Raw genomic sequence first — 26,036 nt, forward strand, 5'->3', positions numbered from 1 at the left:
CATAATAAAATCCAAATAAGAACTCCGGGACCCACATTGTTTTCAATAAGGTGATGGTCTATTTGTCCGTGGTAAATCTCACCAACTCCCCAACAGGCATGGACACCACCTGATGTGGCCACCCATGATCTACGTCTTCAAACAGAGGAAAGCCAGCAAGTTACTGGAGAGCAGCCAGCTTTGAAGGCTGCAGCTAAAGCTTGTTGACCCACACAGGGATGGGCCGAAACAAATAGATCAATAGGGGGTTTCTCCAGTCTCCTGGGACTGCAGGAATGGCCTATCTTGTCCCCCCAAAAAACTTATTAGCTGCTAAAGTAGCTGCCAGCATGTGCAGCCACATGTGCTGCCTGATTAACAAGATCTGGTCATGACTAGCCCAGAAGCCACCAAGAGCTCAATGATGGGACAGGCTCCAACACACCACACACATCTTCCCTCAGCCCAAACACAGCTGCCGTGACCAGCAGGACCTCCAGCAGTGCCCGGGACACATACGTAGCTGCTCCTCTCCCAGCTGGCAGTGACATGGGGCACCCAACGGGTACGGAGCATCTCCTGTGCCACTGTCACCCTGGATGGAGACCACGCTCATGATACAGACTTTAACCACCCAATGGCATTTCTAATTGCCACATTAAAAGGTGTGAAATGTCTCCTTTCCACACAGGCATGGCCACCTTCAGGGTCTGAAAGCCAAACCTCTCCTGGCACAGCTACACCAGCCTCCCAACCACCCCATGAATTGATGGTCTGGGTTTCTCTGGGGCTTATGCTTCCCTGTCTCGCTCCTCATCTACCCCCTCAACCCCACAGACAATCAACCGCATTTGCCTATGAAAATACCAGCAAATATCTTCACAACACATCCAAGAAGGTATCAGAGTGAACTGGATAAACTGATTGGCAAGAAATTGCCAAGACCAGATGAGCCTGAACAAAACCTCTCAGGGAAAGCTAACATGAAACGGCTGAAGCATCCCCTGTGCTGACCACACTCCGATGGGGGAACAGGAGGAGCAAACCCCATCCAGAGACCTTCTCACAGCTCTGCAGATGGAGATGCAAGGGACTGAAGACCACCAGTGGGAGAACGGGCAGAAAGCACTAAAAATCAAGCAAACCCTTCAAATCAGAGTAGAATTGCAAAGAAAGCAATAGATCCCTGCTTTATGTTAGGAAAGGGCCCAACCTCATCTCAGTTGGCCTTTATGTCTTAGATGTGCAAGGAAAACATCAGCTCTGTGCTTGTTAGCCATCAGAGGAAAAGAGATGGTAAGGAATTCTTAAGAAAGGCAGAATAAACAGAAAACACAATTGTGCCATGTACACATCCCTACCACACCTGCATTTTGAACACAGCCTGCAGGTTTGGCCATCCTGTTCCAAAAAAAGACTACCTCTGGGGAAGGCAGATCAGCGGCAGAACTAAAATGAATGAAAACCTTTCAGCTGAGAGGAGGCAACGGGGAAAAGGAGATGGGACCCTTCAAACGGCTCAAAGATGCTTAAATGCATCATCCTCAGCACTGCAGGGGTGAGCACAGGACGGCACGGGAGGGACGGGGTTTGCACTGCTCTCGCACTCCGGCCTGGACACACCAAGCTGGCAAAGGCCCGAGCTGGGGCGCACGGGGAAGAGCAGAGCCCACGGCAGCACCAGCACTGCGGCGCCAGCGCAGACCCCAGCGCACAGACGTTCCTCCCTGCGCAACACGTAGACGTTTCACTCGGAGAGGTGCAGCGTTTTGTACCACTCAGTCCCATTACGGCTCACTGGGGAACGTCCTCTGAGTTAGAGGGAAAGGAAACGGGGGATGAATTATGCGTTGTTTGACCTCGGGAACGGAAATCCATCAAGTTTCACTACTTCATCACTCTGGTGCTGCCGGCCACGGTGCCAAGATTTCTGCTGGGACCGGTGCAGAGGCAGGGGAGGACATGGCAATGGTATTTCAGGCAGAAGCTTTTAAGTATTTGTTACTAGGGAAATGGGGTACAGAAGTACAAAGTATGTTTTCTTAAACATTCAAGCAGGTTATTTAACTTTTAAAAAGGACAATTTTTTACATATAAGCACTTTAAACCAATAAAACCCATTTCCACATTCTTCAGTTTAGCTCAAAAGAATCCCAGTAACAGGTAGAAATCTTAATATAAATTTAAGCAGCGCAATGTGTCTTGATAAACCATCAGACACAACTTAAGATACCATACACTTAGGGTAACCAGGTGTGGCTCTGGCCACCAGCATTTTACAGGAAAAAAAAACCCTAAAATATAAACATAGAGTGTGCCTTATTTCAAAATTCAGGAGGCAAAAGGCCCTCTACCTCCATCTCCAGTGCTCGGTGATCAGCAGTCCCTGTCCTCACGGCGTAGCCAAGATGTCAGGGAAAGCGTAAGGCAGATATTGACAATACAAGCCAGACTAAGCATAAGACTGTAATAAATTCTCACTGTAACAGAAAAACCCAGCTGGTTCATTCATGTCCATCCCTGTGGTATCACCAGCAAACAGAGCCAGGTTTGCTCAGAAATGAGTTTGGTCCTTGGTGAAATTAGGTGCTGCCCTCCATTGACACTCTTCTGATAAAGAGGTTTCGCATAAAGAACAGCATTTCAGGAAAGCTGCCAGGTTGCCCCAATTCTGGGACTTGACCCTTTTTCCTGAGGTATGGTGCTGACCAAAAGCACCAGGCTCCTCCACAGTTGGGAACAGAAGGTTGCTTTCATCTCATTTCCTGTTACCAACCTTTTACACGCCCTGGCGAGCTACAGCTTGGGAAGCCACTGCAAATTTTGGAAGAAATAGAAAGATGTGCTCTACCATCAGCATCAGAGCTAGAGCTGCCCGGAGCACACCTTGCTTCCCAATCCCTTGGGAGAAGACAGGTCAAACCACAGCACATGAAGGTCCTCCTCATCCCACGGGCTCCAAATTACTGGGGGACAACCCAGAAGCACCCAGAAGCCCTGTAGGAGGAGCACCCACCGCTGGAGGACAGGGGTGCTGGGCTCCTGCCTGCAGACATGGGGTGCCTGGCACGAGCTCTTACCCCCACACCCAACAGCTCTGCTCTCTGTGAACCAAACTGGCTGGTGCAGCTGAAGGAACCTGCTCAAGACCGCTTCTGCGAGCGAGTGTAGCTCCTCAAAGTCGACGTCCAAACAGTGCAGCAGGGCTGCAAAATTTCTGGAGAGGACAGAGGGCTGGAACAGGCGATGGGAACAAGCCTGAGGGTTTCCATGTGCCTTGTCGGAGTCATCTAGGACTGCCCTGAGGCTGCAGAGGAGCAGGCACATCAACAACTGCAGGAAGCAGGAAGATACTGAGACACAAATATTTTTATATAGCACGCACTAAACCCAAATCCTCCGTTTGACTTCAGCTTAAGACTAAGATTCACCAGCTTCCTGGAAAACAAGTACTCCAATGGCCACTGCATGGTTACAGCTGACTGACTGCAACACAGCAGCTTACCAAACTCTGCCGTGAAGCCTGCAGGCATAAAACACAGTTAACATGGTGAAAATCCAGTGGAGGCCTAGCTGCAGCTGGAAGCGTAACGGTGTTGCTTGGAGGTGTTTTTGTCCCAGGACTCCGTGGCGTGACAGGAGCTTGCAGGGGCTCTGCTCCAAGCCCGGTGGAGGTGGGGTATGACAGGGCAGCACCACGACCCAGGGGACCTGGCACTGCTCCAGGGCTCAAACACCCAGATCCTGCTCCTGTCCGTGACTCTGGCAACCCCGGGAACGGTTTATTCTTCAACCATTCGTAAACAGACTAGAAACGGTGTGACTCTACGGTGCTCAGCTACATGAGACCTGGCCTCAGCCAGCAACGCTGAGGAGCTAATGTAACACAAGCCGAAGAGCCACCACTATCAACTTGTGCCAGAAAATGGTGTCGGAGCCCTGACGTTCTGACCACAGAGGGATGACGACCCCAGATTTGGTGCCAAGTCTGAACCATGCCACACCTCAAAGCACGTGGCGGCAACAGAGCTCAGGCCTCTGTTCTGCACCGTGGCCATGGCCACGGTGGCTGGGACGGGCTGCAGGCAGGGCAGCAGTCCCAAAATGGTGGCAGGAACTGGCAGCAGCACGCCCAGAGAGACAGCGAGTCCAAGGACAGCAGAGCCTGCCTGACAAGAGGGTAATTAAGACACAAGACATCAGGTTTTGCTGAATGACGCTGCGGCGACATCCCCACCCACGTCACAGTAACCCCACGACCTGTGTTATAGCGGGTTCAACCACGTCCATGTGAGCTGCTGGCCACGCTGCAAAGAAAGCAGCTGGAGGAAACTTCTCCCTTCACATCCACACCATTGCTGAACTTTAATCCTCTGTTTCTAATGCCACAATCCTCAGCCCCTTGCACTACACAGAAGGTGTGCTCTTGAGTGGCTGAAGTGGTCTAATGGTGCAGAATGTGGTGCCTTCCTCCTCTCACCCATCCTTCTCCTCTGCCTGTTCCTGCTCCCCACTCACTGCTCCCCGCCAGAAGCCAATTTACTCACCAACCTGGCAGAAAGCCCTGCCTTTCCCTCCCCTCCATAGCTTTTATTTTAATGTGCTTTTCCTGGGTTAGAGAGAGAAATCAACTCACAGAAGGCTCCAGCAAACACTAGCTCACGAGACAGGCAGCAGAAGAGCATGGACAGAAGGCAGAGGACCAGCACCTCCGTCTTTTGGCAACTGCACGCTTTTGGCTGGGCTCCCTTCCCCATCTTGCAGGCTCTGCTTGCCACCCACTCCTCCCCTCCATGGGATGACTAGCAGGGTCATTAACATCCAACAAACGAGGGCTAAGGGAGTTCACACCTCGAGTTACTCGGTAATGCTGCCGGCAAACTTACGGAGACTATAACATGCTGGTCTGCCTTCAGATTGCACTTGGAAAATACTCCTCATAAAAACGCATAGCTCTTTTTAAAGGAAATACTGGATGCTTCTGAACGTGACTACAACAGGCAGCCACAAAGGTACGTCAAGCCAACGAGTCAATGGGTTGGATCTGGTAGTCTGACACCACGTCGTTACGCCACTCCAGCAGCAGCAGCCGCCAAGCAGGGAATGAGGCTGAAGTGCCGGCCAAAGCCACGGTCCTGCCGACGGATGCCAAAAGACACAAGAGCGTAGCCAGGAGCATGGCAGGAGAATCTCCAGAGGACACATCAGCTGTTCGCTGGAGGTCAGAAATCACTCATGCAACACAGTGCAGTGCTGAGGGCTGTTACGATGCAGCGCACATCACGCCGAACAATGCACAAGATTGTGGGGAGTTAGTCCTGCGCTTGCTTTCGTAACAGTTCATGCAAACAGGTCAATCACTGAAAGCTCACTGGAGTGAGAATTCTACTGAAAATTATTTTATCCAGCCTTTAAAAGCTCCCAACAGTCCTCTCACGGAAGAACTGGTGAAGAAAAAGGACTGATCTCTAGAAATGGAAAGAACAGAATTTCTTATTTTTAGGAATAACATTTCGCTACAAATCCAGTAACTGGGACAGATCAAATCCAGCAAGACCTCAAAATAAACATCTCTGAAGGACAGGACTGCTGGAAAAACTCTCACCAACAAAACAGAGAAGAGACACAACAATTCATGGAGAGCACCTTTGGCAACATCTTGGTCTCGTCCACCATCACTACTCCTACAGGCAGAAGGTCTACGCAACCACCTCTCCTCTGCCAGGACCTGAGCTCCGGGGATGCCTTCTCTCAGAGCAAGGTCTCCTGAGAGCGATGAGTCCCAACACAGTGTCCTGCATTCCCAGGTGATGTTGTTGCAGCCACTCACACCTGTGCCATGATCCCAAAGGCACATTAAGAGACTCCTTTCAGTCACCTTCCTTCCCCCTTCACTGACATTTGGGCTGACGGGAGACGCTACCCAACTGCAGTGTGGGGGGAGAGCAGAGCTATCAGCACTGCAGAGGGATTTCATTTTTGCATTCTTTCTGAACATCAACCAAATCGGTGAGTTCCATTGACCAGGCTGACCCCAAAAATATTAATTATATCACCACATTTTTTAGCAACATTGCATATCCGTCTCACCCTTAGTTTTCTCCCATCTCCTCCATGAACAATCTCCCTTTTCCTACTCAGGCCTGTCCTGAGATCCCTCACACCACAGCAGCGTGGTGCTCTTTCTAACAGAGTCCCCGAGCATCCCTGCCCTTCATCCCTTTGGAAAACACCCAGACTGCTATCTCCTGCTTTGTCCTTTGCTTCGTATCACTAGCACAACTTACAATGGTGAAACATCACTTCGGACTCTCTAGTCAGTCTCAGCCCATCTTGTATTGTCACAGGCAGCAACTGCAGACATTTAAAGAGCAGAAAAATCCTGCAAGTTTACATAAATCTATCCTCCACCTGAACACGTTGGTGGAATCTTACCCCAAAGAGCAAGGAGCTGTAGCCTTGGGGGTTATCTGGGCCTTCATGAAATGACCCAAGAGCTGAGTCTTCGCATGGTTTGAGAAAGGTGCTTATGGCAAATCTGCCCCATGGAAACAGATGTTTGTCCTCCACTGACCCTGCAAACATGCCCTGCCCAACCTGAACCTCAAGCCAGTAGCCCAGCCTGCACTTGACACAGCACTTGGCCACAGTGCCACACGGACAGGTTTGGGCTACACAGGGTCTTCACATCTCATGGAACCAGCGCAGGCTTCCCTGGACACTTCTCACTGTCCATCTACAAACAGGAATAAAACTTCCCGGCCTCGGTGCACCACGGTAAAAACAGCCTCAAAGTTCTCTGCTGGTCCTATACCAGAAAAGCATCTTGGTATACTGGATGAGATCCTTCCACGTCCAGCTGATGGTGGACAGAATGTGTCCCTTCCCAGCACATTTCTGGCTTCATAATCCCATGGCAAATACTAAGGATGCACTTCCCAGGAGGCTACAGAAACAGAAAGAAGCTCTCACACAGTCTAGACAACAGATTTAATCTTATTTTGAAGCTTTCTACCTCAATTATCTTCCACGAAGAGCAACAAAGGCAGATCACAACATCTGAAACTTCCTCTAGGGTTTGTTCACATTTTTCCGTTTCCATGCAATGAACCAGAAGGGTTGAGATGAAAGAGTCCAGCACTGCTGCACATCCAAGCCAAGCTACACAACAAGCCCTGACACTTCTACCCCACAGCTTAACTTCGGCACTCTATAACTAAGGCTCCTCTTCTGATTTGCTCTTGTTCCAACCTAAGCCCCTGCATCAAGGGAAAACCATCACCTCCTTGTCACTCTTTCTACTCTCACAGGAAATCACCTGATGACTGGCACCATCAGCTTGGTCACCATGCAGCAGTCAACCATGGGATGGAGACAGCAAGCTGGCTAGCTAAGCCTGGGATCACTGCAGGGCAAACAAGGAATCTGAGACCAGGTCTGCCAAAATTTCAAGGTTTCACTACTCACAGGACATATTTCTGACTTTCCTACAATGCAACCTAGGTCTAACAAGCTATGGACCAGGACTTGAGGTTGGGTACTTCCATGCCCTCTCATATCTGAACACTAACAGCAAGCTCTTCTCTTTCTCCATCCAAGCAAGTTACTGATACTGAGTTTGCACCACATAAACACACTCAGAGAAGCTGGAATGAGAGCAGGTCCTCTGATGCAGGCACGCTCACAAGCAATATGTTCACTTTCCTCTCCAAAGCAGGCTGGGATTTGAAAACAGCAGCAGTGCCAGCTCCAGCACAAGCGAGGCTTGGTGCAGCAACCACACCTCATTAGCAAACTGTTCCCTCCATCAGCATCTCTTGCTTTCATCTCTTCTTTGGCTGGGCTGATGGCTCCAGGACTCCATAGCCCTCCTTTTCCAGTACAACACGCAACTTCCTTTGCCGCCGATTATAGCTGCTGATTTACAAAAGCTTTTCCTCCAGATCTACATTACTTTTGCACAAATATCTCCCACATATTGGTTTTTGACTTTAATTTAACTTTTCTCCCCTTGAATCAAATTACCATTTTCCTCTGATCATAATTTGGTTGAATGAAATATAAAGTTGAAGGATATCAGATTTGAGGAAAAGAGGAAAGTAGAGCACGATGACAGATGCAGCGTGCTCTTGTCTTGCTTTATTTCCCACTCAGCCCAAAAGACACCCTGCTCTCATTAGCACTTAATGCAGGTGAAAATAAAGGGGTTTAATATTAAAACAGCGTGGGCACATGGAAAACATCCACTCTGAACCTGTTGGAACTTGCCCAATACCAATGCTAAGCTCTCTCGGTACGAGGAGCTCTTTCACTCATAAGACTATAACTCCTTATCTGGGCTAATAACATTCAATATGAAACCTCTCAACTCCCATTTGAAAACTTAAGTATTTGATATTTAGGACATTTCTCCACTCCATTAGAAACGCAACAGCTTAAAGAATACCATCCTGCTGCCATCATGAAACAGGCTAGCTACTTATCTGCTGGTTACACCCGAGCCCCAGGGTGTGAATCCAGGGTGCTGCTGCCACTCTCCCACCCCACCAGCTCATTTATGCGGAGGAAGGATCTCGCTATTTCACTGACTGCAAAGAAAGGAAGGGTTGTGCAAGGGAACAGCGACCAGGAGGCCCAAGGGCCTCTCTGGGACAAGGACACGGAGCGTGGGCTGTGCAGAAAGCGGCATCAACGCCGTGCACAGCTGGACACCTCATTCAAGCAGATGGAGTTGGCAAACCCAAGCTAAACACACGCAGGCAAGGCTGCGAGTCTGAAACGCTCTGCGTAAATGCTGTCATGTTTTAAGGGACAAGCCATAATCTACAAACAATAGATCTGGTCACATTCCCGACAAGGCGAATTCCACCCTCCAGTCAAGATGTGACACCAGGCATCCGGCGCTCGCTGACATGGAAACTCGGTCTATTGGCGAGGCACTGCCCGTGCAACCACAGCACCCCAGGAATATAACTGAAGAGCCCTGCGCTGCAGCCGCTTGAAACATTGCTAATTTCCTCCCACATTTGTTGAAATTCAGATTATGATGAAATGCAGGAATTCAGACCCTGGCCTCCCAAAGTATCTCTGACCAGCCAGCGATGGGGCATCTTGGTGGACCCAACAGGACGTGTCCACCGCTGGACAGCCTCCCTGCCACAGGCTGTGACAACTTATCTAACATAGTAACACAGGGAATCCATCCTCCCAAACACAAAAACCAGAACAAAACAAGATCTTCTGGCCTTGCTAATCCTACTCTCCAAATCAGGGTAAGCAGACAAAGAGGAGCCCACAGACCTGTCTGCCCCTATAGCAGCCACCAGAAGAATCACCAACTTTCCACCAACTTTCCCAGTCTGTAAAAGTCAAACCATTTTTCCAAATGACACATTAACTACAGTGTGATATCAAGATAGAAGATGGCTTTTAATTACATATACAAAGGAGTTCGTAACACTCCAGCTCTAGTGCAAGGGCAAATTGCTGAGAAAAGCAACTCTGATCAAAGCTTCCAGGCCCCTTCTGTAGACCATAAAAAAGAAAATCTAGTGAGCTTACTGAGTAACTGTATAAATTGTCCCCAGGTTTTTATGCACAAGACTTCTCGCCAGAATGCATTTCCTTTGTGGCAATGCCTTTTTCCCTGCTTTATGTGCCTGTTGAATTTAGGGAGGATTTTGGAGCGGAAGCATACAATAAACACACATACACAAAACCAGTCATTTTTAGAATGATGATGAGCTTTATGCTTCTGTGCAAAGTATTTTACATACACGCTCACACAATATATACAAATATATGCATATTTACCCCCACACACATATGTATATATATGTACCTGACAGTCATGAAGGTCGTAAGAAGCAGCTTCAGGACTGTCTGTGGCATGAGGTCATCTCTACACTTAGCAGGTGAGTGCAGCAACAAGGCATTTTTGTTGTGCAATGAGACGACTTCAAGCTTCCTGGCAAGCTGCACATACCTCTTAGTTTAAAAACAATATCCGCACGAAATGAACATGCCCGAGTGTTTTGCAACTCCCTTTGCTGATCATGGAGCTCCTGGCACGTGACACAAACTGGGTCCCGGATGCAGGTATGCCCAGCACCTACCAGAGGCATAAAACACCCAGCAGAGGCATTACATAGTTCATTTACAAATATGCTATTCCTGTATCTCCTGCCTCCAATTGCTATCAGCATCTTCAGTGGACAAGTTTCCTCTGCTAGCTTCTGTCTGCTCTGAATATATCTAAAGAACCCTTTGAAGTTAAAATATTCTTAGCAATTAGATCTTCTCTATTTCTTTTTGCCTTCCTAATTATCCTTTTAACTGCCTTCTGCTTATTTTAGTAGATCTTCCTATCCTCCTCCTTACCAGACTGTTTATACTTTTTAAAAGCCTACTGCTTACTGCTTCTAATACTGTTTACATCTGCACTTAGCCACCTCAGCTCAGTTGCTGCTTTTTGCCTGATTTCAGAGTTAACCAGGGGAAATTTCCTTTCTGGTCTCTACAGCAGTTTGTAAATACCTCCCCTTTTTTCTACAATATATTTCCCTTGCATAAGGGAGAGGGACAAAGTCTCCTCTAGACCACAAATCACCCAAGAAAAACTCTTATTCTTATATATTGCTTTAAGCACGCTTCTCTCCACCGCCTTGCCTATCGCTTTTGCATTAGGAATATTAAGCAGATTATTAATGACTGTGTCCCATGTGTTCCCTAACTACCTTATTCATTATCACTTCCTGCGTGAAAAAGTAAACAAATAGCCTTTTGTGCTCAATGTTACAGGAGATTACCTATGAATTTCATTAGTTATAGCTTTACTAGGGGGAAGAAACCAGTTGCAAGTACTTTGGTTTCGGGCAAGCGATTATGCCAGGGTGTGTGCGCACACGTGCGATGGTCCGATGTTGGCAGAGGAGATTTTGGAGCACCCCTTAGGGTTTGGAAGTGAGAGTAATTTAGGGTCCATTCACCAGAGGCCAGAGAATATATTAAAGGGAGGCTCACTCAGTTTTCTCTGTTCCTTCCCCAACCACCTGCTACTGGACACTGGGAAACAGGACACCAAAACAGAGAGACAGAAAGTGAGGTCTTTTGTTTGAACCACAGCACAGCCATTCTTTAGAACATAACAGCAACTCTCCCCTGCCTAACTACTAAACTCTGCCAGAAAACTCTGAAACACATATTCCATAGATGTAGAGAATAAGCAACAGCATCGAGATACGCAGCATCCACAGTTTCCCGTGGTAGTTTGTTCTAATAGCTAATCTCCCCTGCTGTTCAAAATTTCCACCTCCTACTCTTAAAAATATTTTTGCGTCTTCATTTTGTCATCTGAATGTTTGGATCCAGCTTCCAGGTATTGTTTCTTGCTACGCAGTTTGCTAAAACGAATGGCTCTGGTACCTGCTTTTTTTTCAAATCCATGGAGAACTGGCTCCATGAAGATAAAAATCAGCAAGTGAGATTTTTTTTTTTTCCCCCAGACTCTTATTGTCAGGGAGAGCTTCCTAAAATATGGTGCATGTCCCCAAATGTTTAGGAACAAATACCGATGAGTATTTCCTTTGACTCCTCGAATCACTTCACTCCACTCACAGAGTCTGTGTCTTCTCCAACTTTTCAACATCTCTTAAAAAAATCAAGAGAACTGAAAATGGGGATATTGTTATTAAAGCATAAGCAACAGGAGAAGACAGAACAGCCATTCTCACATAGCTCTCTTGTTCTGCACACCCATGGTTTGAATTACCCCCCTCCTACAGACTCAGTGTCATGCTTACACTGCAGCAGTTGTCCCTTTCCCACCCCAAAGCCTCTGCTCCTTCTCTGGTCTCCCCAGCCCAAAAGCACTCCCTCCAGCTCTCCCCTCCAGAGGCAAAATCCTATGATTCACCATATCAAAGTTCATCCAATGGAGACCAACCAATAATCTAAACCCCTCTGAACAGCTAGACACCCTTATTACCTCATTTCCATCAACCCTCCAGCCATCTGCAAGCACAACCATAAGCCCCCAGCACTGTGGGGCCACTGGTCATCCAATGTGTCAACCATGTGGTCATCCAAGACCCCATCCACAACCTGTTTCACACCAGCTTGATGCTACCAGAGGGTGTTTTGGTGCATGACACCAAAACAGATATTTTGCCAGCAAACGACACGTCCTCCATCACTTCTGCTAAAGAACAACCTCAACTTGATATTCCCATCACCTCCTCCCCTACATTTTGTGCACTTCTTTGCTTTGTCAGTCCTCATCCCCAGGCTGATGTCAGGCTATGACAGTACAACAGCAGCATTCGCCATTTTTTCTGGAATATTCTCACTATATCCAAGTCTTACAGCAGAAGAAAAAGACAGAAACCCCATGGCCAGACCCCGCAGGAGTCCCCAGTGAACATCATCCACACATGCCGGCTGGAAAACACTCCCACCCCTCAGCCCCTGCTCAACACCTGCCCTGGTTAATGCTGGACCTGGAAACTCTTCTGCACATGGGCTATAAGTGTGTCATACCTCTTCCTTACAAATAGGGAACAGCAATATTTATTAAACATGTCTAGTTTTTCTGCTTTATTATGCATTTTGCCTCTCCTCAGTAGTGATAAGTCTACACAAACCATTATTAGAATTTCTTTTGTTCCCAATACAAATACTTTCTTACTGTTCCTTGCACTGACAGTCACAGATTTTCTCCCTTGTGTTTTTAACTTCCTTTATCAATTTTCTGCACTTGATAACTTCTAACTCAAGGATAACTGTCATCTCTTCTTTTTATTATTCTCTTTTTTTTTTTTCCTTTTTTTTCGTTTTTAATTCTCACCAGCGCAGTGCTGCCTGGCTCACGCAGGAGCTCAGCCTGCTCACGCGGGAGGGTGGCCAGCGGGAGAGGAGGCAGGAGAGGGGAGTTCAGGGTCCTGCACAACACAAGCTGCATCCTAGTTTTAGAACAGTATTAAACCCAGACTACGGTTCTCATTTCACAGCTGAGACCATCCTTTGCTAAAAAGCACCTGTGAATGACACAGAGGACAACAGAGCCCGAAAAAGTAAAACTCAGGACCCACACGGTGCTTTTTTGTGAAATCCCATGAAGATCCACTCGTACAGCCAGGCAGGTTAAGAGGGTTACAAGGTGTGATCTGAAGGAGGGCTTACACCAAAGGGGATGGAGCCTCTACAAGAAAGCCAGATGCCATCAAAATGAAAACAGATGACAGCATATAAAGGCCTATTTAAACTAAAGCCTGAGAAAATCAAACAAGGGTAGGAGAACATCCAGTTTAAGCGAAGCATTTTCTGTTGATGAGATCATAAATGTACTGCATCCCTGAAAAACGTTAGAAAAGATCAGGTGGGAAACAAAAGATGTAAAGCATTACAGTCCATATCCAAATTATGTAGGAATGATGGAGTTGCGTTGCCAGAGAAGCAAAGTGCAGCCCAATAAATTAAACATGATTATGTCAGCCGACAGCTGAGAACCTTTATGGACTGGAAGCCCATCTGAGAAAGACAGAGTACAGCTACAGAAGGATGCTCAAAATGTCAGGGAATACCAGAGAGGCTGCAGGTCTCTGCCAAGACACAAACTACAATTTCAGTAACAGGAGAATTCAGCTAATCCCACAGAGACCTGCAAATGTGAAAGCAGGTTTGATGCAGAAATGATGCTCTAGGTCCCGCACAGGACCTCTCCCCACACCATGTCCTCAGCCAATGCATGTCAGGGAACTCGGCTGCCCAGGAGTCCTGCTGCTCTTCACGGACAACGAGCCTTGGCACAAGCAGGAGGAAACCTGACACTGCCAGGGATGGAGGTACAGCTCTGTGGAGCCCCTCAACCCGCGCTCAGCCCTGCTGCTCCTGCACCTTCTGGGGCTGGTCACATAGGCGTGACTCAAGAGACAACCACCAACACCAGCCCTACTGTAGAGCCCAGCCACCATGCAGTCAACACCAAAAATCTTCAGAACACAAAACCCACACAGAAAAAGTCCACTACACTAACACTTAACTAAAGAAAAGGGTACTTACATGTGAAAATGGGTTAGAAGAGTGTTAATGAAGCAGCTAAAAGGGCTTGCAGGTGAGGTGGAGAATTTGGGGAAGATGATTATCACCTACCAAAGGGGACTTGTTAAACAAATAAGCATAGTTTAACATCAGAGTGAAAATGGCCATTAGGAACAAAAAGACATCCTCAGAAAGAAATCAAAATTATGAGAATGTAAACTCAAGGAAGCTATGCTGAAAGCTGTAAAAAGCCAATCCAGAAAAAGATTCTGAGAAACAGATCGCTGAAGGAATAAAACCTAATTTTAAAAAAGAAAAATCAAACACACAAGCACCAGAAGTCTGCCAGATTCTGGTATAAATCAAGCACTGAAGAAAGATAAAACCACAGGATAAAAATTTAACTTCTTTGCACCAGTCCTCATTTGTGACAGAGCTCAGCAATTCCCCTCCTGGACTCTTCCTTCATCAGGAATGAGCTGAGTATCTGCCTCAAACTGAAGGGTCACCACAAAAAGATGAAGGTCATAACAGAAAAAATAAATATACAGGGCCAGACAGTATCCATCCAAAAGTGTGAAATGCACTAAGCTATTAAAATTACCTAGCTACCACATAAACCTCAGTTGATACCAGTATCAACCTAAGAACCAGAAAGTAAAGAATGAGATCCCACCGTTTTAGAAGAGATCCAAGAAACTACAAACCGCAGAACTTCCTTTCAGTAGCAGAAGTTAGTAGAAACAGCAATTAGAAAAATAAAATTAAAATTCACTGTTCACATAGATAAAAAAGAAACACCAAGAATCAATACAGCTTCTGTAGATAGTCATAACTCACTCAGCTACAAGGACTGTTGGCAAGAGTCAATGTGCAAGTAGGAAAGGGTGAGCGAGCGGTGTAGCATACCTGAACTTCCAAAAAGCCTTCGACATGAAGGCTCTTACAGCAAGTACACTCACAATACTTTCATATGCACAGGATAAAGTAAGAAGTCATCTCATTAACAACTGATTAAAGGATGGAAAAAAAAGGGCAGAAATAGTTCGTTATCACAGTGGGGTCCCCCAGACATCTGCTCCACGCACCAAGTAAGATCTGGAGAAAGTAACACACCGGAGGAAAAATGACGACATACACAACATCAAGGTATCTAAATCAGACATTAGCATGCACAAAAGCAGTCGAGGAGACACGGAGGGCACTTCTCCAGCAGCGCGAGCGCGGATTCGATGGTAGCCAGCAAGGCAACAACTAATTATGAGTAAAGACACAGAAAATGTGACGATGCATAGAGCTGCATCCATAGCGCTGTGCATAGTTCTGGTGATCCCACCTTGAAAGCGACTGCAGAAATAAAACAGGAAGAAAGGAAGCAAAGGAAGGCAACAGGGGCGATCCACCGAAAGAAAATCCCATGGCATGTACAGGGTGCCCACAAACGGCCCCGAGGAGCAGCACCCCAAGGATGGGCAGGGAGAAGGGGCATGCAGGGCAGCTGGGTCATTGCTTCCCAAAGCACAAAGCTAAACCCCAAAAATAAACCCCACAAGCAAGGGAAAGCAAATATTTTTCACGCTCCTATTTGCCTAAATAAATCGCAGATGTTGCAATTATCCAAATCATTGCCTCAGCGGTCGGTAACACCAGGCTACTGAAAATCCACATAACGAGGGACTGCAGCACATCCTGAGGACAAGATACGAGGAGCCTTCCAAAGGGTGGGCACAGCACTGCAAAGCAGAGGTGAGAAATAAACTGCTGCATGCTACACCTGCCCGAGTGGAAAATCACCTGTCCCGTACCTGGAGTTATACAGGACACAGGTATAAGACAGTTCCTGCCCTGCAGAGCTTGCTGGCAAGGCTGCAGGCTCACAGGGAAACACAGAAAAGAGTTTGCAATACTCTTCTTCTCATTGATGTAGTTGGTCACCACCCAACACCTGCTGATGCAGAACTGGGAATTAAAGCTGCTGATGGCTTGAGCACCTCATATAAAAAGGCATCCCCCACACAGGAGAGGGCACAAGACCCTCTAGGGAGGGTAGGAGAAACCACGGACCTCAACATGAGACAGCAGAGAGCTTCTGCAAAGGAGACGTGGCTTAGAGCAAAATTTCCTTGGTCTTGAAATACAGGGACAGGGAAACTCAGCAACGCAGAAAGTCAAAGGAAAACACCGGAGGATGGATTCGCAGATGTGTCCAAGAGGGGAAAAATGGTTATGATTCAACATCTCACCTTCCTCACGCTGAATTATTAATAGTTCTTGCACAGAAATTAGTAATGGAGCCAGCACGTTTGCTGGGTCCTCAGCTTTGCTGGGAGATGCTCTTCAAGTCAGCTTTGGGTCACCTTGGAAACCCCTAAACTATCTCCAGAACGAATGAGCAGTCCCAAATTCTTCGCATTTACAGCTCGCTGCGATGTCTACTTGGAAAAATCTAACAAAAATAATTGGACAAAAAGTTTAAAAGTTATGATGTCCCAAAAAAAAAGTTTCTGCAGTTTGCTTTTGAAAAATTTCCTACTGCTTTTTTGGGTTTGTGGGATCATTAAAATAGCTGAGCTGGGAACGTCATTTATTTCGTTGGTTTTGCTAAGAAAGAGTACCTTCTGGGATGGAACAGTGGGGACGTTTATGGGGGGGAAAAAGGGCTTTTTGTGAACAAAATGGATTCAACTATTCATATGCAAAATAGACCAAATGATTATTTATAGAACAAACTATTATAACATGATCAAACTTCAAATATGAGGGAAAAAAACCCAACACTTTGGCAGAAAAGAAACTAAAATATATTATTCTTGGTGCCAGAATACTTCTAAATGAAAGCATGCATTAATGGAATATCTTCCTTGTATTTACTGCGTAAGAGCTCTCTTGTCATAGAGAGAGTTAAGGTAGAGGGACGGTGTGTTTTGGAAACAACACTGGCCAAACACTTGAAAATTACATAAATCCAGAGGAGACACATAATTTTTTTTTTTTTGCTATTTTTGGGTGGGAGGAAGGAAGAGGCTTGAAAAATGTAAATATTCTAATGCCTTTTTCCCTCCAGAACGTTAGTTTACTCATTATGATATTCTCTTAACAAAACTAAATCCTTCTGTCCTGCAGAGTCAAAGGGATAGGCTGAAGCACATTTTTGTATTTGAATCTGTAACATGAATTAGGTACCATTTTACTTACTGCAGTCAAAGCTACTTGTGGGGAAATTTAACCACAAGCCTAAATCCCTGCAGGACTGGTCCCTAAGTGAATTACTAAGCAGAACAAAAATTAAAGCATTGAAGATTAAAAAAAAAACAACCAAACCACACATCCTATGAGGAAAAGTCAAGATACAAATGGAAAATTCCTTCCCGGCTCCATGGATGCTAATTGCATACCTTATGCTAGGAGCTGAGTATCATAAATTTCTACATATATATTTAATTAGGTTAATTTGTAAAATGTAGACATATGTCTGCTTAAAGTAGACAGGAACATTTCATTTTATACATTTTAAATATCACATAATGAACTACAATCACAAACACTGCTTATGCTGGAGTAGGAAGGCCAAAGAGCTCTCCATAAAACAAGGAAAGCACAAACATTTACAAGTCAGACAAACAAACATCCACAACGTGTGACTGCTATCTCCTCGGTGTTATCAGAAACTAAAAGCAAACGGAGCATTCTCAGTGAATCCACTTTTTAGCAACTAAACCAATTAAGGCTATGGCATTAAAAAAAATAATGTAAATGCATGCAAGGTTTCAGGAAAAGGGCCTCTTGTTTTTCTCTATTCTGGGGTGTTTTTTCTCATTTACGAATGGCACCACTATTTCCACCGAGGATGCTCCAGTGGACTCATGCCTACATCCCTCTGATGTCTGCAAGCCGCCTCCAGGAGCAGGAATTGCACTGCTGCTCTCAGACCACGTGTGATACAACTTGGACCTTGCAAACTTGCTCCAGATGTATTTTCCCTCCACCTAATGCAATTTATTTGGATACATTTGTGTTTTTTATTTCTCGCCCGGCGTCCTCCCTGGCTCCTGGCAGAGCAGATCCCCCTCCAAGCCTGTCTCTCTGGCAGCATCCTAACAAACCCAATTAAGGAGAAACACTAATTCCAACTGCTGTTATCACCAACCAGCCAAATTTATAGGCCTCTAAAAGACAGATAGGAAGGTGAAATATCCCTTCCTCAGACTTCATATGTAGTATGCCTCAGTGGTAGGAACCATAACCAGGTAGCCAAAGCCACATGCCCCGAAGCAGTCTGAACATGACAGAGTCAAAACACACCTGGGGACAGTCTTCTTGGTCTTCAATGATTAATCCCTTCACTGGAAAAGTTCACCTCCAGCCCTGCCAGACCACACCAGTCCCACCAGCTCGTGCCCACCGCCAAGCACCCAGTTGGCAACCCAGGGGCCACTGACTGACGGGTCCCAACCCATCCCCCGCTGTCACTGACACCACTGTCGTCCCAAGGATGCACCCGGGCATCTCAAGAGCCTGACATGAGCTCCTGTCGATGGCAGCACCCGATTGCAAAGAGAAATCCTCCTGATTCCCAAGGAGATTTTCAGATCCCCTCTGCTAACAGTCCGAGTCAAATCCCGCTGCGCCTCCATACACACGTTACAAAAATGCATACAGAAATTCAAAAAGGTATTTTGTTTCCAGCAAATCATTATCCTGTGTCCTTACAACCCTCTCTTCCCACCCTCAAAATTACAAATATCACAAATGCTGGTAAAAGCTCAGAATAAAGCGCATCAGACCTCAAGTGACAGATGTACACCCAGAAAGCAGTAGATGTTCTTGGGTTTCAACCGAGGGACCTACCAGGGCTGTCTGCACACTGCTCACCAGGATGCTCTCAGCTGTTTCCAAACTACATCCAACAGTCTGCACACTTAATAGAAGAAATTGTACAAATCTGCTGAAATAGGGTTTCACTCATTCTCCTCTCGTGTAGCCAAGTAATTAGAATAGTAATAAAAAAACCCTCACCAAAATACCAACACCTCATTTTCAAGCGTATACCCCAAAGGCTCTGCAGCTCCCAAGCCCTGCCCAAGGACCACGACCACGCTCTCCTCCCAAAGGAGCTTCGGGTTTTCCTCCAGGTTCCCCTCCTGGCTCTCCCACACCAGCAGAACTCTTGGCTTTGGTTGCAGAGTTTTGAAAACTGAGGTTTAATACTTCTAAAAATAGGTTCAAAGCAATTAAATACACGTACTAAAATTGTTCTCAACATACTGGAAGCAGAACCTAAATGACGGGCCTTCAATGCAAGCACACCCAACTTCTGAAAACTCACTTCTGCTGCTATTTTCAGGAAAGGCAGGAAAGGATACCTACACCCACACAGAGTAAAAAATGAACTTTCAAAAAATTACCTGCTGCCTGAGTGCATCTAGTAAAATGAAATCACAACGAGTATTAAAACCTGAAGACCCTGGAAACACGGTGGTGCCATCAGGGTACCAGCACCGGGACATGCCCACGATTGGCCCGTCACAGCTGCTGAGTGAGAGCCTTGCTCAGCTCACTGTCAATGGAAAGGTCTGACAAACACGGCTCTTCTCACTTCCATCAGTTGCCGAGACACTGAACCTGGTCTGATAACATCCCTAATCTCCAGAACAGGACAGAGGATACCGATGGCTTACTGAGCTCCTGTGTTATCTGACACAAGCATGGCTGAGCCCCTTGCCAGTATGGACCCAACAGCCCACGCAGCATCCCAGACTCACCGGAGACCTGCACCCTCCATCCATGAGTCTCTCAGACACGTCCATATGCATAAACACGTACACACATGTATTGATCCCTCACATATACGGCGACTCCTCGATGGCTTCAGCAGCCCCCAGCCTCTGCTCCACACGCTGACGTTCATGTTTCCCTGTGTCAGCCCGTTATCAGCACAGGCAAAACCTACAGTTGCTACTTTTCCACTTCCAGCCTTATTTTTCACATTATGCCAGCCAAATACAGATGCAAAACAAACAGGAGTACTGTAAATTACAAGCAAGGAAGGCCTTGCCTATATAATTAAATCTTTGCAGGTACAGTACACCAGATAAACCTTTCTAAGTGCCCATGAAGAGTGTCTTGGCAATACAGGTGAGAGAAATAACGACAGAGGAGAAAGACTCCCAAGAAGAGCTACCCTAGCAGAGGAACTGGTACGATGACACCGGTTCCACCACCAAAAAGCATCACGCGTGGCCACCCCAGGCCCTTCGTGTGGGGACAGCGGTGGGGGCATGCACAGCCCCCCACCTGCCAGCCCTGCCAGATTGACTCACAGTTCTGCAACTGCACCCCAAATGGACCGCGTGGCCTCCAGCTTCTCTGGAGGCAGCACAACTCCATCAAACACAAGTCTCATCACCTGGCAGGAGCTAGAAACTTTGCCCTGATCTCATCCAAGAGTCACCTGGGCCCATCCACACCCACTGAGGCACAAGCATGGGGGTTCAGCCCGTTCAACCTTCCCAGAGGAGGCACCACATGCCCTGTGCCCCCCACATACGGTCTTCGCTCCCCAAGCCGCCTCACAGCATCCCAGCGTGAGCATTCACAGACGGGTCAATGAACTTGAACTAACTGCCATTCAATTGCCAAAAAAAGCGAAAAAATGTAGAGCTCAAAAACTCTTCTATACGGGTACAGAGGTGGTTTAAGTAGGGGCACAGAGTCTAACCTGCTAATATCACTTCTACACAACTCGTACCCTCAATGCTGTATTCTTCCCCAAATACACCTCTCTGAATAAGAAACTTCTTTGCAGTTCCACTTTCAAAGAGTACGGAAGAGGATCTTCTCTACTTAACCTCTTTTTTCTGCCATGTCTTACACTGCTCGCTTTAGGAGCAACAAAGACTCAAAGAAGTAAAACACAAGTAACTCAGAAAAGCCACCGTGCAGCTTGCCCGGCATCTCCACGTGCACTTACACACTCAGTAGCGTCGGTGTACAACATCCACAGTGCAGGAGATCACCTGTGTCCATCATTTTGGTATTCAACCAGCACACACACATTTCAGAGGCTAGCAAAGCAATTTCTGTGTGGGAAGAGCCCAGACTGCTGACCCCAGCCCAAAAGGAAGACCAACGCTCACGCTCAACTTCACACACCACGTCCCACCAACGGCAATGAGAGCGCTCAACAGGACAGAGCAAATAAGGCCCAAGACTATGGGAGGATAGATTCAAGGCCTAAATACCAAGGGAAAGCAATCCTGCCTTTATAAACACCCTGCCCAAGGGGTGGGGCATGGCAGCTTTGATGTTTTCAGCATGCACGTGTCTTGGGAAGGGACCTGCTCCCCAGGAAGGGCATCTCCTTCAGCCCTTCCCTTCTTCTGAACAAGACACAAGGCCTGCAGCAATGCCTCCTATGTCCCACAACTCACCTACACGTGCAACAGCTACAGGTGCATCTCAGCTTCCCCAAGACCAGGCACCAAACTCTGCTCCAGCCAGAGCCAACCGTGCTGCTGCAGCCACAGGCTTTGCAGAGAACCAACTGTTGCTGAAGCCACCCATCAACTCAATCCGCTATTATTAAATTTTGTATCCTCTTGATTATGTCCCCAAGGGAAAAGCTCTCTCTATATATATTATGTATTTTATTATATATCTTATATATCTGACAAGATATATATTAACTAATTTCCACTCCCTTTCTGCTACAACTTTACCCTGCTCCCACTGTCGCCACAGCGACAAGGTAACCAGGAGCACGTGCCGTGCCTCTCCCACGCAGGGCACGTAGACAACCCCTTCACCCTGCACCACGTGCCGCTGCCTTCCCGGGTCCCTCTTCCCACTCCTGGTGCCATGGCTTAAAAATTCAGCTCTCACGCAACTGCCGACAAGGCAGAGCCGCTGTGACAAGCTGCACCAGAGCCGCGTGCCACTGATGAAAGACACATCGCAAACGGTTAGTTTTCATACAGTATCCACGGTAAACAGCATCATTCACTTCTATTCCCTTGCTCCAGACAAATCAATGATTGTTAATGCAAAGTCAACACGTCCAGATGTAGTTTGCATACTAGTTAACCACTAAATTGGCTTCACATAGTACAAAATAATCAAGAGACATTCAAGGAACCAAACAAAAGCAAAAAGGAGGCAGATGACTAACAATTAATCCATAAAAGACCTTTAAAAATTAGAAACTTCTTCCCCAGAAAACACGGTATGGCCAAACTGAATGCATAAATGTGAAATTCTAAATATACCTAACGACAGATGCTCAGAAATTTAGAAATTACAAAAAATAAGTATCTCCTGGTGCCATTTACTCATGTCCCTCACCAAAAGGCAACCGCAACCTCCAGCCGCGCTCGCAGCCCCTGCCCAGGCACCTCTTCCCCTCGCCCTCCCCTTTCAGCCCCCACTTGGCACACGATGTACAAATGGGGCCTAATCCTGCAAACGGCACCTCTGACAAAGTTCACGTCTATGGGCAGCTCCCCACGACTGCGGGACTAACCCTGTCCCTTTCACAGCTCCCAGCACGATTAACACGCAAATAATTGCTTATGTGGATCTGAGCGTGAACCAGAGCAACCCCCAGCGCCCTGCGTAATACCAGCAGGTTAAGGCAGGATCCAGCAAACCCTTCTGCATATGCAACATGCTTCCTGCACGCACCTGGTCCCACAGAAGCTACCTGGGTTGGGCGACCACACGCTCCCCTGCGCGGATAACACCCGCACCGAGCCGCTTCCAAAATCCAAGCGATGCCCGAGATGCTCAAGCCGAGGCTGACGGCGGCTCAATTCGCAACGCCAGGGACCCTGAAAGGTGCAATTCCCCAAACCACGCACCCACCCGCGGCCAGCGTGGCCCTGAGGGGAGCTGTGCTGTGGGGAGCAGCCGGCACCAGGGGCTGAGCCCCACCACACCACGGTGGGAAGGTCCAAATCCTTCAACAGGCACAGCATCCAAAGAAATTCCTGAATCCGTATCAGCACGAGCCTTACGGCAGGCTGCAACCTCCCCCCACCCTCCCCCAAAAAAAAATTAAATTAATTTTTAGAACACTAATTTCACTACCGCACTTGCATAATTGCAAACTTGACTGTGCATCACCAGGACCACGAGACTGCACCCGTGAACTGAACTATTCACGGCGTTGCATTATGGCAGTGATATATATTTAAATTATTCTGGAGTTATGCGAATAGCGTCGTAAGGTTTTATATGGCGCTTGTGTAAATATTATCTACTCCTTTAATAATATTATGTCTATTTTCATCCTCACTGAGGATGAGGTACTTGAAATTTTTCATTTTAAAAAAATACATTTCAGTTATGTCACAAGAAATCTGTTGGTATCGCTCTGCCGGCCTCCCTTCCTCCCCCTCCCCCTTCCAGGCTGCCAAACAGCACTTTTTAAAATGATAAATATTGATCAACTTTCCAGGAAAAAAAAAAAAAAAAAAAAAGAAAAAAGAAATCCCTCTGAAAGCAGACTGCAATGAAAAATTATGAAAAAAATTTTCAAGCAGGAGGTTTCTCCTGGAAGGACGTGGACACACAGAAAGGTTAGATTCAGAAACCCATTACAACCTCAAGCGTAGCTTTTCATCACCGGCGGAACGTATAATGGAAGCCGTTGTTTAAAAGAAACTGATATACACAGAGTTAAAGATTGTAAAGGTTGCGGTACGCACACCTACGGTATGACAGCATCCCCACAAGTTGCAGCCGAGTACTATGGCATTGCATTTTCATCTCTGCAGAGGAGACGTGCAACACGCAAACCCATTTCAAATATCGACAGAAAATTCACTTATTCCCACAACAGCTGAAAACGGGTTAACACAGATATAGACCAGGGCCTTTCAAGTTTCAATTCCTCTATTTTAGGATAGCATGGTAAACTTTAAAGATATAACTGTAAAACGCTGTCACTGTGACCCAAAATTGAATATACGTCATTATTTGTAATTAAAATGCAGCACCCATCAACGTGTCCCCCCCCAATCCCAAAGCACAGCCACAGTGCTCCTCCCCAGATCTCGGGGTGAGGGTGTGGGGCTGGGCAGAGAAAAAGCAGCATCAAAAGATCTCCATTTGGAAAAAATGTATGAAACCTTAAAAAAAAAAAAAAAAAAATTACAGCTAAACAATTTCTTTGGGTATAATCACAGAGTAAGTCAAAGTTACGGGGTGCAGCTCAAGGAAGGGAATTCTTGGAGTGTAATATGGAAAAGCCACCACGCTACAGCTTCCTGGATGAAACCATGAATAAAATATTTTCTGGGATTGTTTAATCCAATTTAGAGCATTGTGTGTAATTTTCACCCATATGTGCCACCCCGCTCTAACTGCACCACTGCTGGTCTGTCACTGTGGTACTCGCTTCATTATTTGCTAAAAAAGAGATTCAGGAAGAGGGTGGGTCCTCTTCATGTGAGGGGGGGAAATAAAAGCAAAAATATTTCAGGGTATTTCAGACATTTCAGAGTATTTTCTCCTCCACCGAAGAGGAGCATTTGCCTGCTTGGCAAATTTTTTCCATCGCCCCCCCACTTTGAGCAACCCAAAACGTGAAAGAAGTAAGGGGGAGGAGAGTCAAAACCAGCCCCTGCACCCTGAATTCACCAGCCACTCCTAATTTTCAGCAAATACCAAGTTACAGTGAAATAAAAATCAAAACAGAAAAAAAAAAAACCAACAAAAAACTTTTCAGGGCTTTGAGATTCAGATTTAAAAATTCATTCTGGATTGAAATTTAATTTTTTTTTAAGCGTCTGGATTTCAGCATTTGCGAGTGGGTGCCTAGAAGCTCCAGAAACTCACTTCAGAGTTCAAAATTTAAAAATGCCTTTTTCAAAAAAAAAAAAAAAAAAAAAAAAAAAACTGCTGCAGCTGTGGAGCCAGCCATCTTGCTATTTTGTCCCCATTTTAGAGAGGAGACTGTGTCAAGGTTGGTAAAACTCAATGTTGACCTAATCTTTCCCTTCCTCTCCCTCCCCCACTTTTGGGTGGAAAGGCCATGTATCTCTCCCATATTGCTTTTTTCTTGAAACAATGCATGTTTCAGTGCTCTTTTGTTATTTATTTTTAAAAAGATCAATACCAAGACCCCACTATTCAAGGGCAACCCTACAATAATAAACCAGTGTGTGCACAGTCCAGAACTCACAGGCACCCCGTAACAGCAAAATAATAGGAACATAACAGCATTTAAAAAAAACAAAGCCAAAAAAAATTATGAAAAAAAGATTTTCAATTCAAACTCCAGGAAGGCTTTATAGTAAGAGTCAAGGAGAAAAAGGATTTTGGAATTGTGAAAAATATCATGGCTGAGCCCTTTAAAGGCACTTTAGTTTTGCTGCTTGAAAAAAAAAAAAAAATCAAAATCACTAAATCTGCAATTATTTTTTCACAATATTGTTAATTATGCATATTCATAATATCATGGCGGACCTTCTAATAAACCTGTGTAAATACGAGATTTATAGGATCCACAGTATCTGGAGTTGTTACAGTGTGTGTGTTTAAAAAAAGAAGAAAAAAAAAAACTAAAAACCCTACTATGGAAATTTTTTTCTTTACAAAAGAAGTAGGAAATTAAATGCTGGAAACTATGTTTTAATTATGCCAGGAGAAACCATCAGAAAAGCCAAGAAATTCAAAAATAAATCTGACATTCGACTCTTAATTTTGCTTGTCCTCGTGTTTTCCTGGACTGTGTTTAGAACCTCATTGTTTAAGAGCAGTTTTGCATGAAATCCAAAATCACCAAAAAAAAAAAAAAAAATTTGGGTGTGTCCACAGCAAATTTTCTATGCTCTAATTTTCCTTCAAAACTCCTCATTTGAAACAAATAACTTTAAGCACTGCAGCAAAAAATCAGTTTTGGCACTGCGTGCTGCACAAGTTCAAAATTACAATGAAGTACAATTCATAATTGCTCCGTAACAGCAATTCTCCCACTTTCCCAAACTAATCACTTTATTGCAGCTCATCCAGGGGTGCCC

At 46.0% G+C, this 26,036-nt stretch overlaps 1 protein-coding gene across 5 annotated transcripts in view; it reads right to left on the bottom strand.

Moving 5' to 3' along the window:
* ZNF618 (zinc finger protein 618) overlaps positions 1–26,036 on the bottom strand; it is a 163,160-nt gene that overhangs the window by 136,095 nt on the left and 1,029 nt on the right. The window lies entirely within an intron of this gene.

Source organism: Strix uralensis, chromosome 21 (assembly GCF_047716275.1).
Source record: "Strix uralensis isolate ZFMK-TIS-50842 chromosome 21, bStrUra1, whole genome shotgun sequence".
Classification (NCBI taxonomy): Eukaryota; Metazoa; Chordata; class Aves; order Strigiformes; family Strigidae; genus Strix; species Strix uralensis.